This window comes from Gracilinanus agilis, chromosome 4, assembly GCF_016433145.1.
Source record: "Gracilinanus agilis isolate LMUSP501 chromosome 4, AgileGrace, whole genome shotgun sequence".
Classification (NCBI taxonomy): Eukaryota; Metazoa; Chordata; class Mammalia; order Didelphimorphia; family Didelphidae; genus Gracilinanus; species Gracilinanus agilis.
Window position 1 is genome coordinate 12,572,629 of NC_058133.1, and position 11,363 is coordinate 12,583,991.

Here is an 11,363-nt window from a genome sequence, read left to right on the forward strand (position 1 = left end):
GGGGCGGTAGGCCAAAAAAGTTTGGGAACCACTGAACTAGATGGAGGAGCTCACAAGCCACTTAGTGAATTCACACTCTATTTAGTGCTAGGTGAGAAGCCAGCAAGATACTTGGAGAGCTCCACCCTTTTTTCTAATTCAAACAGTCAGAAACTTGTGAATTCTTTTAAGAGTTCACATTCTCAGAAACTGGACCCTTTTGATGAGAATTCACACCTCCAGAAGGTGCCAACTGGTTCCCACAAACACTGCCCCCTGGGCAGTACTAGACAATTTGGAAGCTGTGATTAGCAAAACTGAAACCACTATAAAAGGCCCTGAATTTCTGAGGATAAAAGTAAGTAGACTCCAAGAAGGAAGTCAGCTTCAAGAAGGAGTTGGACTTCAAGAAGGAAGTCAGTTTAAGGAAGAGGGCAGGCTCAAGGAAAATAGTTGGCTTCAGGAGTCACCGTTAGCTTGAGTCATAGTCTTGACCTGCATCTTGGAGAGAACTTGGAAAAATGGGTAGCTGGCTTTCCCTTCCCGTCTTCTGGAGAGAGTTTAATTCCAGTTGAAGGTCACCAAGTCCTAGCTGAGTCAAGCATTGGAGCAATATTTAGTTAGGTAGACTAATGTCTTCTCTACCCTTTTGTATTTCTCTGCTTTCATTCTTTCCACCTCTTTTGTAAATAAGAGCTATTAATGGTCATTTAGACTTTGAACAATAATACTTTGAATCGGCAACTTCACTGCTTCCAGATTGCCCAGCACTGCCCAGGGGGCAGTGTTTGTATGAACCACTTCTCACCTTCTGGAGAAGTGAATACTCATCAAAAGGGTTCAAAGATTTCTGGTTGATTGAGGTGTGAATTCTCATTTCCTGGCTGATTAAGTTGAAAGGGTGGAGAGCTCCTCCACCTAGTGTTAAGTAGGGTGGTCAAGATTTGTTGATTCAATTAAAAAGTACACAAAGGAAAATTAATCCTGTCTTCACAATCTGATAAAGTACTAAGTAAGGGCACTTAAGTTATTGTTAACCAAAGTGTTAACTTCAACTAGGCCAAGAGAATAAAGGATTCCCTTTTCACAAGTGTAAACTCAGAATAGACAAAAAGAACCAAGAATTTCCTCTCACACTATCCAAGCTCATCAAAAATGAAAGGAGAGGCCAGGGGGACTCAAAGTCAACTTCCCTAGCACTGCAGGAGTGCAAGGAAAAATGAGTCTATTATGAACTCTACACAATCTGAGGTGTTGGGGGTATCTAGGGGAAGCCTGTACCCCAGAGGTACACCAGGGTCTCCTGGATACTCCAAGTTTCTAGAGGAATCCTAGCTCAAAAGAATATGTGAGGAATTTCCCAATCCTGGACCCCCAGAAGTGCTGATGATGAAGAAAGCCTGGCCTGATGCAACTAAAGGGACAATCTGCATAAACAACGGATTTTATGAGTTGCATTTCCTTCTATTTTAGGTGAATTTTCCCTAGCCTTCCATAAGCATAGATAAGTACCTTCTGTTTGCATCTCAATCATTGCTGGATTCTTTGAGATATTCAACTCACCTTCCTTTAACTTGTCATAAAGGATGTATACCTGTGCTTCTATCCCAGACACCTATTATCTTAAAAGAGTAAAAAAATTTAAATCATAATTCATTTTAAAATAAAAAGAAATACTAGAGATACAAATGTAGAAAAATCTAAACCCAAAACTTAAAATTAGATGTGAATGAATCAGATAATCTCATTTTAAAAAATGATAGACTGGGCAAGAAAACAAAATCCCACAATCTGTTGATTACAGGAAACACATCTAAAAAGTAAAGATTATATATAGAATGAATATGAAAGGCTTGAATAAAATTCACTATGCCTTGGGTAAATCCCCAAAAGTAGGATTTGGAATTATGCTATCAGACAAAGCAAAAACAAAAATTTATAATATAATGGAGACAAACCAGGAAGTCATATTATGCTGAAAGGAACTATAAACAATGTCATATAGCATCTAAATTCATAAAGGAAAAATTGTCTGAATTAGAAAAAGACATAGAGAGTAACACAATACTAATAGGAGACTTTAATGTCCCTCTCTCGGATTTGGACAAATCTAACAGAAAAATAAAAGGAAAATACAGAATTACACAAACTACTTAGAGAAAAAATAGAGTTAAAAGTCCTGTAGTATCTTATTTAGTGGTCTTATTTAGAAGAGATATATTTCTCAGTGCCATGTGGAACACTTACAAAAAAATTAAACATGTATTAAGGCACATAGATATTGCAAATGAATATAAAATAAGGTAGAAAGAGTGTACATACCCTTTATGAGTCATAATGTAATAAAAAGTTGTCAGTTCATAGAGTACAAAGAAAAGAAGCAGATCCAAATGGAGACTAAATATTGAAATCTTAAGTAATAAATGAGTCAGAGAACAAAGCATAAAAACAAGTGATAATTATATGAAATACAATAATAATATGAAATAATATTCTAATATTTCTGAGATGCTGCTAAAATAGTCCTTTAAAAATATATTCCTAAAAACATATGTAGTATTAGCAAAATAGAAAAGATTCATGAACAGATTGTTCATTTTTAAAACTTAGAAACTCTGCAAATAAACTCAAAATAAATACAAAAGGAAATGTTGAAAATTAAAAAAGAAAAAGAAAAAATGAAAAGATCTGTAAGAAAGAAAGGCAAAATTAAAATATGGTTCTTAAAAAAGATGAATAAAGCTTTAGGAAACGCAATTAAAAAAAAGAGGGTGAATGAATAAAATATCAACTGAACAAAATGAAATCAAGACAAATTCAGAAGAAATAAAAAGAATTATATGAAACAACTGTGTATAGTTATTTACAAACAAAAAGTAAGAACACAAAATAGACGATTGCTTTCAAAAATAGAAAATACTCAAATCAACAAAAGTCCAAATCTTAAATATTCTGATCTCGGAAAAGGAAAAAGAATTCTAGGTAAAGGCACTAACAAAGCCCATCAGGGGAGGGAAAGGGGGTGTACTTCTGGTCCTGAGGGACTTGAAGGAGAATTCTATCAAGCTTTAAAGAATAATTAGTATTAATACTACATAAATTATTCTCAAAACTTGAAAAGAAAGCATTCTACTGTGGAAACCTTAGGAAAACATTGAGCTTTCACCAGGAATGTCATAAAAAGCTGAGCATTTCTTTAAGATAGCATAGTAGGAAAAAAAGAGAACCTTGGCATCCCTAAAGCAGCCCACAGTCCTAAAGGATTCCTCAAATCCATTGTAAATATTGGTTTCAAGGCAGAAGAGCAGTAAGGGCTAGACAATGGGAGTTAAGGGACTTGCCAGGGTCACACTGCTAAGCAAGGTCTGAGATCACATTTGAATCCAGGAGCTATTGTCTCCAGGACTGGTTCTCTAGCCACTGAGCCACCTATTATATTTTAAATATCCATAGTTATCATTACCAGCCTCCTTTTATGAGACAATTAATGTTAATATCTAAACTATGTAAGTATCAAAGAAAGAAAGAGAACTAGAGAACAACATAATTAGTTAAAATTCAATCAACCTTAGGAAAGCAATCAACATGATCATATTTAAGAATATCAAGGGAATTAATGAAAAAAAAATGTAAAGGAAGGTAGCCTAGCAATACCAGATCTGAAACTGAGCTATAAAGCAGTAATCATCAAAACAGGCTAAGGAATAGAATGGTAGATCAGTAGAATAGACTGGATATACAATATAAAGAGGTAAATGACCTTAGCAACCTAGTATTTGATAAACCCAAAGACCCCAGCTTTTGGTATAAGGACTCACTATTTAAACTGCTGGGAAAATTGGAAAACAATATGGCAGAAACTAGGTATAGGTCAGTATCTCACACCCTATATCAAGATAAGGTCAAAATGGGTATATGACTTGGGTATAAAGAGTGATACCCCAAGTAAATTAGGGAAACACAGAATAATTTACCTGGCATATCTATAGAGAAAAATTTATGACCAAAGAAGAGATAGAAAGCATTACAAGATGCAGAATGAAGAATTTTGATTATTTTAAGCTAAAAAGCTTTTGTACAAACAAAACCAATGTAACAAAGATTAGAAGGGAAACAACAAACTAGGAAATAAATTTTATGACAAATTTCTCTGATGAAGGTCTCATTTCCCAAATCTATAGAGAACCAAGTCACATTTATAAGAACATAAGCCATTCCTCAATTGACAAATGGTCAAAGGAGATGAACAAGCAATTTTCAGATGAAGAAATCAAAGCCATCAATAATCAAAATGAAAAAAATATTCTAAATCCCTTTTTTTAGAGAAATGGAAATTAAAGCAACTCTGAGGTAGTACCTCTTTCCTATCAGATTGGCTATTACAGCAGTAAAGGAAAGTGATAAATGTTGGAGGATATGTGAAAAAACTGGGTCACTAATGCATTGTTGATGGAGTTGTGAAATGACCCAATCATTCTGGAGGGCAATTTGGAATTATGTCCAAAAGGCCATAAAATTGAACATATCCTTTTATCCTGTAATACCAAAACTGGATCTGTATCTCGAAGAGATAATAAAAAAGGAGAAAGGACCTGTTTGTACAAAAATATTTATAGCTGCTCTTTTTGTGGTGGCAAAGAACTGGAACTCAAAGGGATGTCTATCTATTGGGGAATGACTGGAAAAATTGTTGTATTTAATTGCGATGGAATACTATTGGGCTATAACAAATGATAAACAGGATGATTACAGAAAAAGCTGGAAAGAACAACATGAACTGATGCAGAGTGAAGTGAGCAGAACCAGGAGAACATTGTGCATAGTAACAGCAATATGGTAAGATGATCAACTGTGAAGGACTTGGTTACTTTCAGCAATAGAATGATCAAAGACAATTCTGAAGGATTTATTACAGGAAATGCTATCCAACTCCAGAGAAAGAAATATTGGAGTCAGATGGATGCAGATCAAAACTGATTATCTTTTACATCAGTTTAGTTAGGTTTTATTTTGGGGTCTTGGTTTTAGATGAGTGAGCTCTTACAATAATGACCAATATGGAAGTGTTTTGTCATGATAATATGGGTACATCCCAGATCAAATTGTTTACCATTGCTGAGTGGGATGAAGAAAGGGAGGGAGATGGTTTGGATCTTGATAATTTTTGAAAACGTGTTTAACATTATTATGATATGTAATTGGGAAAATAAAATATCTTTGAATTAGAATTATCTAATAAAATATCTTTGAATTAGAATGATAATGATAATAATAATAAATAATGGAATTTATGTAGCAAAAAATGCATAATCATATTGAAACCCAAACCACTCCAAACTGCAGAATTGTTTCAATAGAAAAACTTTTTAACAAACAAAATCCATTTTTGCTAAAAAATCCTACAAAATATAGGTTTAGATTGATCTTTTTTCAATATCATAAAAAATAACTATTGGGTAGGACGAGCTAACATAATAAAAATGAACATTCTACCCAAATTAATTTACCTATTTAGCGCCATACCTATCAAATTACCAAAAAACTTCTTTACTGAATTAGGAAAAACTATAACAAATTTCATTTGGAATAACAAAAGATCAAGAATATCAAGGGAAATAATGAAAAAAAATGTGAAGGAAGGGGGCCTAGCAGTACCAGATATTAAACTATACTATAAAGCAGCAGTAATCAAAACAATATGGTACTGGCTAAGAGATAGAAGGGAAGATCAGTGGAATAGACTTGGGGTTAATGACATCAGCAAGACAGTGTATGATAAACCCAAAGACCCCAACTTTTGGGACAAAAATCCACTATTTGACAAAAACTGCTGGGAAATATGGAAAACAATATGGGAAAGATTAGGTTTAGATCAACATCTCATACCCTACACCAAGATAAATTCAGAATGGGTGAATGACCTGAATATAAAGAGGGAAACTAAAAATAAGCTAACTGAACACAAAATAGTATACATGTCAGATCTCTGGGAAAGGAAAGATTTTAAAACCAAGTAAGACTTAGAGAAAATTACAAAATGTAAATTAAATGATTTTGATTATATCAAGCTAAAAAGCTTTTGTACAAACAAAAACAATGTAGTCAAAATCAGAAGGGAAACAACAAATTGGGAAAAAATCTTTATAACAAAAAACTCTGACAGAGGTCTAATTACTCAAATATACAAGGAGTTAAATCAATTGTATAAAAAATCAAGCCACTCCCCAATTGAAAAATGGGCAAGAGACATGAATAGGCAATTCTCAGGTAAAGAAATCAAAAGTATCAATAAGCACATGAGAAAGTGTTCTAAATCTCTAATAATTAGAGAAATGCAAATCAAAACAACTCTGAGGTATCACCTCACACCTAGCAGATTGGCTAAAATGACAGCAGGGGAGAGTAATGAAAGCTGGAGGGGATGTGGCAAAATTGGGACATTAATGCATTGCTGGTGGAGTTGTGAACTGATCCAACCATTCTGAATAGCAATTTGCAACTATGCTCAAAGGGCTATAAAAGACTGCCTGCCCTTTGATCCAGCCATACCATTGTTGGGTTTGTACCCCAAAGAGATCATAGATAAACAGACTTGTATGAAAATATTTATAGCTGTGCTTTTTGTGGTGGCAAAAAACTGGAAAAGGAGGGTTTGCCCTTCAATTGGGGAATGGCTGAACAAATTGTGGTATATGCGGGTGATGGAATACTATTGTGCTCAAAGGAATAATAAACTGGAGGAATTCCATGTGAACTGGAAAGACCTCCAGGAACTGATGCAGAGTGAAAGGAGCAGAGCGAGGAGAACATTGACACAGAGACTGATACACTGTGGTAAAATTGAATGTAATGGACTTCTGCACTAGCAACAATGAAATGACACAGGACAATTCTGAGGGATTTATGGTAAAGATGCTACCCACATTCAGAGGAAGGACTGCAGGAGAGGAAACATATAAGATAAACAACTGCTTGAACACATGGGTTGAGGCGGACATGATTGGGGATGTGGACTCGAAACGACCACACCAATGCAACTAACAACAATATGGAAATGGGCCCTGAACAAGGACACATGTTACAACCAGTGGAAATGTGTGTCGGCCATGGGTGGGGGGGAGAGCGGGGGGGGGGGGGTGAAGGGGAAAGTAGGGGTATGAAGCATGTAAACAGGTTAAAAATGAATATTAATAAATGTTTAAAAAAATAAATAACTATTTATACCAGAATCAAGCCTCCTGTGCAATGAGGCACTAAACATTTTCCCAATAAACACAGGAGTAAAGGTAAGGGTAACCATTCTCTCTGCTGTTATTTGAATTAGTCTTAGAAATGCTAGCAATAGAAATAAGACAAAAATTAAAGATGTAAAGACAGGCAAAGAGGAGACAAAACTATCTATTGCTGATGATATGATGATCTATTTAGAAAATCCTACAAAATCAGTAGATACTAGTTGTTTCTACAATATTGCAGGCTACAAAATAAACACAAAAGTCATCAACATTTCTGCATTGTATTAACAAAATCCAAAAGAAAAGAATAGAAAGGAGAATTCTGTTGTTGTTTTTTATTTTTTAGAAAATTTTTTTCCATGGTTACATGATTCATTTTCTTACTCTCCCCTCCATCCCTCCACCAGCCCCAGCTGATGCGCATTTCCACTGGTTTCTTTATGTGTCATTGATCAAGACCTATTTCCATATTATTGATAATTGAACTAGGATGGTCATTTAGAGTCCACATCCCAAATCATGTTCACATCAACCCATGTGTTCAAGCAGTTGTTTTTCTTCTGTGTTTCCCCTCCTGTAGTTCTATTTTTTTTTTTAACTACAAAAATGTCTAAAATATTTGGCAGTCAACATACAAATAACTTTTGTATAGATTAAATTTCAAAGTGCTCTTTAAAGAGATAGCTGGAGAACCATGCAGTGCTCGCGACTAGTCTATGTAAACATAATAAAAATAACAATACAAGTTTATTTGCAGATTAATGCTTTACTGGTAAAGTTATCAAAGTATACTTTGCAGTACTAAACAAGATAATTTCAGAACTTGTTTGGATGAAGAAAAGATATAAAATGTCAAGGGAAATAATGGGGGAAGGAAGAAAATAAAAGGAGAAAAATACTTTCAAACTTCAAACAATATTATAAAGCAGCAATTATCACACTCATTTGATATTGCTTAAAAATAGTAGGGAAAATTAATATTGAACTTAATTTTTTATAGGAGACCTTTCTTAAAACTTGAGTTTAGGAGGTCACCCAACTTCCAAGTGAAAGTCATTTACTCCCCAACTTCAAAGCATCTCACTCCTCTGGCTTTTGTTTCAGACTAACCCTAACTATCTTGGGTGAGAAAAATAAGCATTTAAGTTCTAGCCACCATTTTGGACTACAGTGACCTGGAGGGGCTTGAAGTCTCTGATTTTCTCTTCTCAATGGCAATTTATCAATCAGAGATGTTCTGGAGAAGGACTAAGTGGTAATATCACAAGAGGGAACTCTCTTTTGCCCTGCTTTGACTACTTGCTGCTGTGAGGATTATGGAGGGAATCTATTGACTAATTTAGTTTGCATAAGAAATACTGGCCCCCAAGAATTCCACCATTACCACAGAGGCGTATATCCATGGAACAAATGAGATAAAGGATTGTCAAAAACAATAGAAGTCAATAGCCCAATGTTCAATAATCCCCAAAACACAAATTATTTAGGAAAGAAGTTGCTGTTTTATAAGAACTTCTGGGAAAACTAAAGCAATCTAAGCAGAAATTAAGCTTAGACTAACTCTTTCACTATGTTCTACATTAAATTCAAGCCAGATATGACCTGATTATTAAAAATAATGCCTTAAAAATTACAGGAGAAGCAATTCATATATCTATCACAGCTGTGGGTAGTATTTTTTTGAAGCAAAATTCCATTTTGTATTTTTAATTAACATTCACTAATTTTTACCGACTTTGTGATATGAGTTTTCATATATAGGATATGTATCCTTAACCAAACATAAGTTAAATGCAATTATAAAAGATGAAATAGAAAAAAAATTTACAGAAGTGTTTATTTAAAAACAAAATTGGGCATCAATACAACTCATTATGCATAGTAAACATGTAAATTTTTTTACATTATTTTTAAGTTCTAAATTCTCTACATTTTTTCAACTCTCCCACTTGCTTGAGAAAGAAAGCAATATGATACTCATCACATATGTGAAGTCATGTGGCTAAAAAAATCAAGAAAAATTAAGTGAAAACCTATATATGTGTGTGTGTGTGTGTGTATTTATATATGCTCCAATTTATCCTTAAGAGTTCATCAATTCTCTCTTTGGAGATAAATAGTATTTTTCATAATGAATCCTTTGGATTTTTAAAAAATCATTATATTGATCAGATTAGCTAAGTCTTTCACAGTTGATCTTTGTTGCAATATTGATGTTACTCTGTACAATATTTTCCTGGTTCTACTCATTTCACTTTGCATCGGTTCATAAAAGTTTTTCCTGGATTTTTCATCATTTCTTATAGCACAATAATATTCTATCACAATCACATGCCATAACTTGTTCAACCTTTCCCCAATTAATGGGCATCCCTTCAATTTCTTTCTTTTTTCTTTTTTTTACTTCAAAAAAAGCAGTTATATATATTTTTGTACTTATAAGCACTTTTCCCTTTTCTTTGATCTCTTTGGGATACAGACCTAGTAGTGGTAATCCAGAGTCAAAAGCCATTTGGGCATAGTTCTAAATTGTTCTCCCCCCCCCAAAAAAAATAAATAAACTAGTAAACAACTCCACCAATAGTGAATTAGTGTTCTAATTTTTACATATTCCCTCTATCTTTTGTCATTTCCTTTTCTGTCAAGTTAAGGAAACTGATGGGTGGGAGGTGGTCCCAGAGAGTTGTTTTAATTTGCATTTCTCTAATTCTTAGAGATTTAGAACATTTTCCCGAATAACTATTGATGATAACATTATTTTCAGAATTTCCAGATTGATTTTTTTTTTTCCCCCTGAGTATTAAAAAAAAGAACACAAAAGCCAGATAATGACTCTGAGTTGGCTATAAATTGGTCTGGCTTCTTTCCCAAGACTCCTCTTCTTTTGCCTGAGAACTGAAGTTGAAGAGGACAATCAAACCTAAAAAGCAGGAAGCCCCTCTCTAGCCACCCTTGCCTCTGGCTATTGTGGCTTTCTTAAACTTTTGTCAGCTCAAGAGCTCAGGCTCTGTAGCCCTTTTTCTTCCAAAAGACTATTTAATCACCCTTTCTCTGCTGTTCAGTAAAAGACCTAGTATTACAATACTGCCTGGCTTCTCTGAATAAAATCGTCTGCTTTAATTAAAGACCTTTATTATAACTACTTCGGTAGTTCAGTATTTTTCAGGTTGACACTATTGATAGCTTTGACTTCTTTCTTCTGAAAATTGCCTATTTATATCCTTTGACCATTTATCAATTGGGTAATGGCTTTTATAAAACGGATCATTTTGATCGTATGAAAATGAAAAGCTTTGGCACTATCAACCTGAATAAAACAAAAGTATCAGAATAGATATGTTATAGTTAAATTATATTATAGTTATATATTATATATAGTTATATTATAATTATATTATATTATAGTTATATATTATATATAATTATATTATAGTTATATATTATATATAGTTATATTATGATCATATAGTTATATTATAGTTATATATTATATATAGTTATATTATGATTATATAGTTATATTATAGTTATATATTATATATAGTTATAATATATAGCTATATTATATTATAGTTATATATTATACATAGATATATTATAGTTATATATATTATATACATAGTTATAGTATATAGTTATATTTTAGTAGTTATATTAAAGTTATATTATTTTGAGCTCAAAAGATTGCAATTGGGGTTCCTATCCAGCACCATGCACCATGGCACTGGGGGGTGGTTAAAAAAGAAATGGTTAAATAATCTTGTGGAAGGCAGGAATGTGAGTTTACTGGTTATGTGAGTTTACTGAAACTTGGGCTAGATAATAATAGTAAAGGGCTAGCTCAGGTAGCTCTAGGAGCCAGTTTCCTGTTCTTTAGATTCCATTGTCCTCTTTTAAATTCAATCCTCAGGCAAAGGAAAAGGGAAAGCCAATTCCTAGTCAATTCCTAGTCATTAGCAGCCTTTTGGTTTGATTTTCTGGAATTTTGGGACCAAGGTGAGGTGAATAGAATAAGAAAGGAAGTAATTAAATGGTGGGGAAACTGAATATTTTCAGATAATGGTTTGGCAACCCCTATATAATGAATAACAGAATTTGCATTCATTTGTGTGTGTGTATATATATATATATATATATATATATATATAT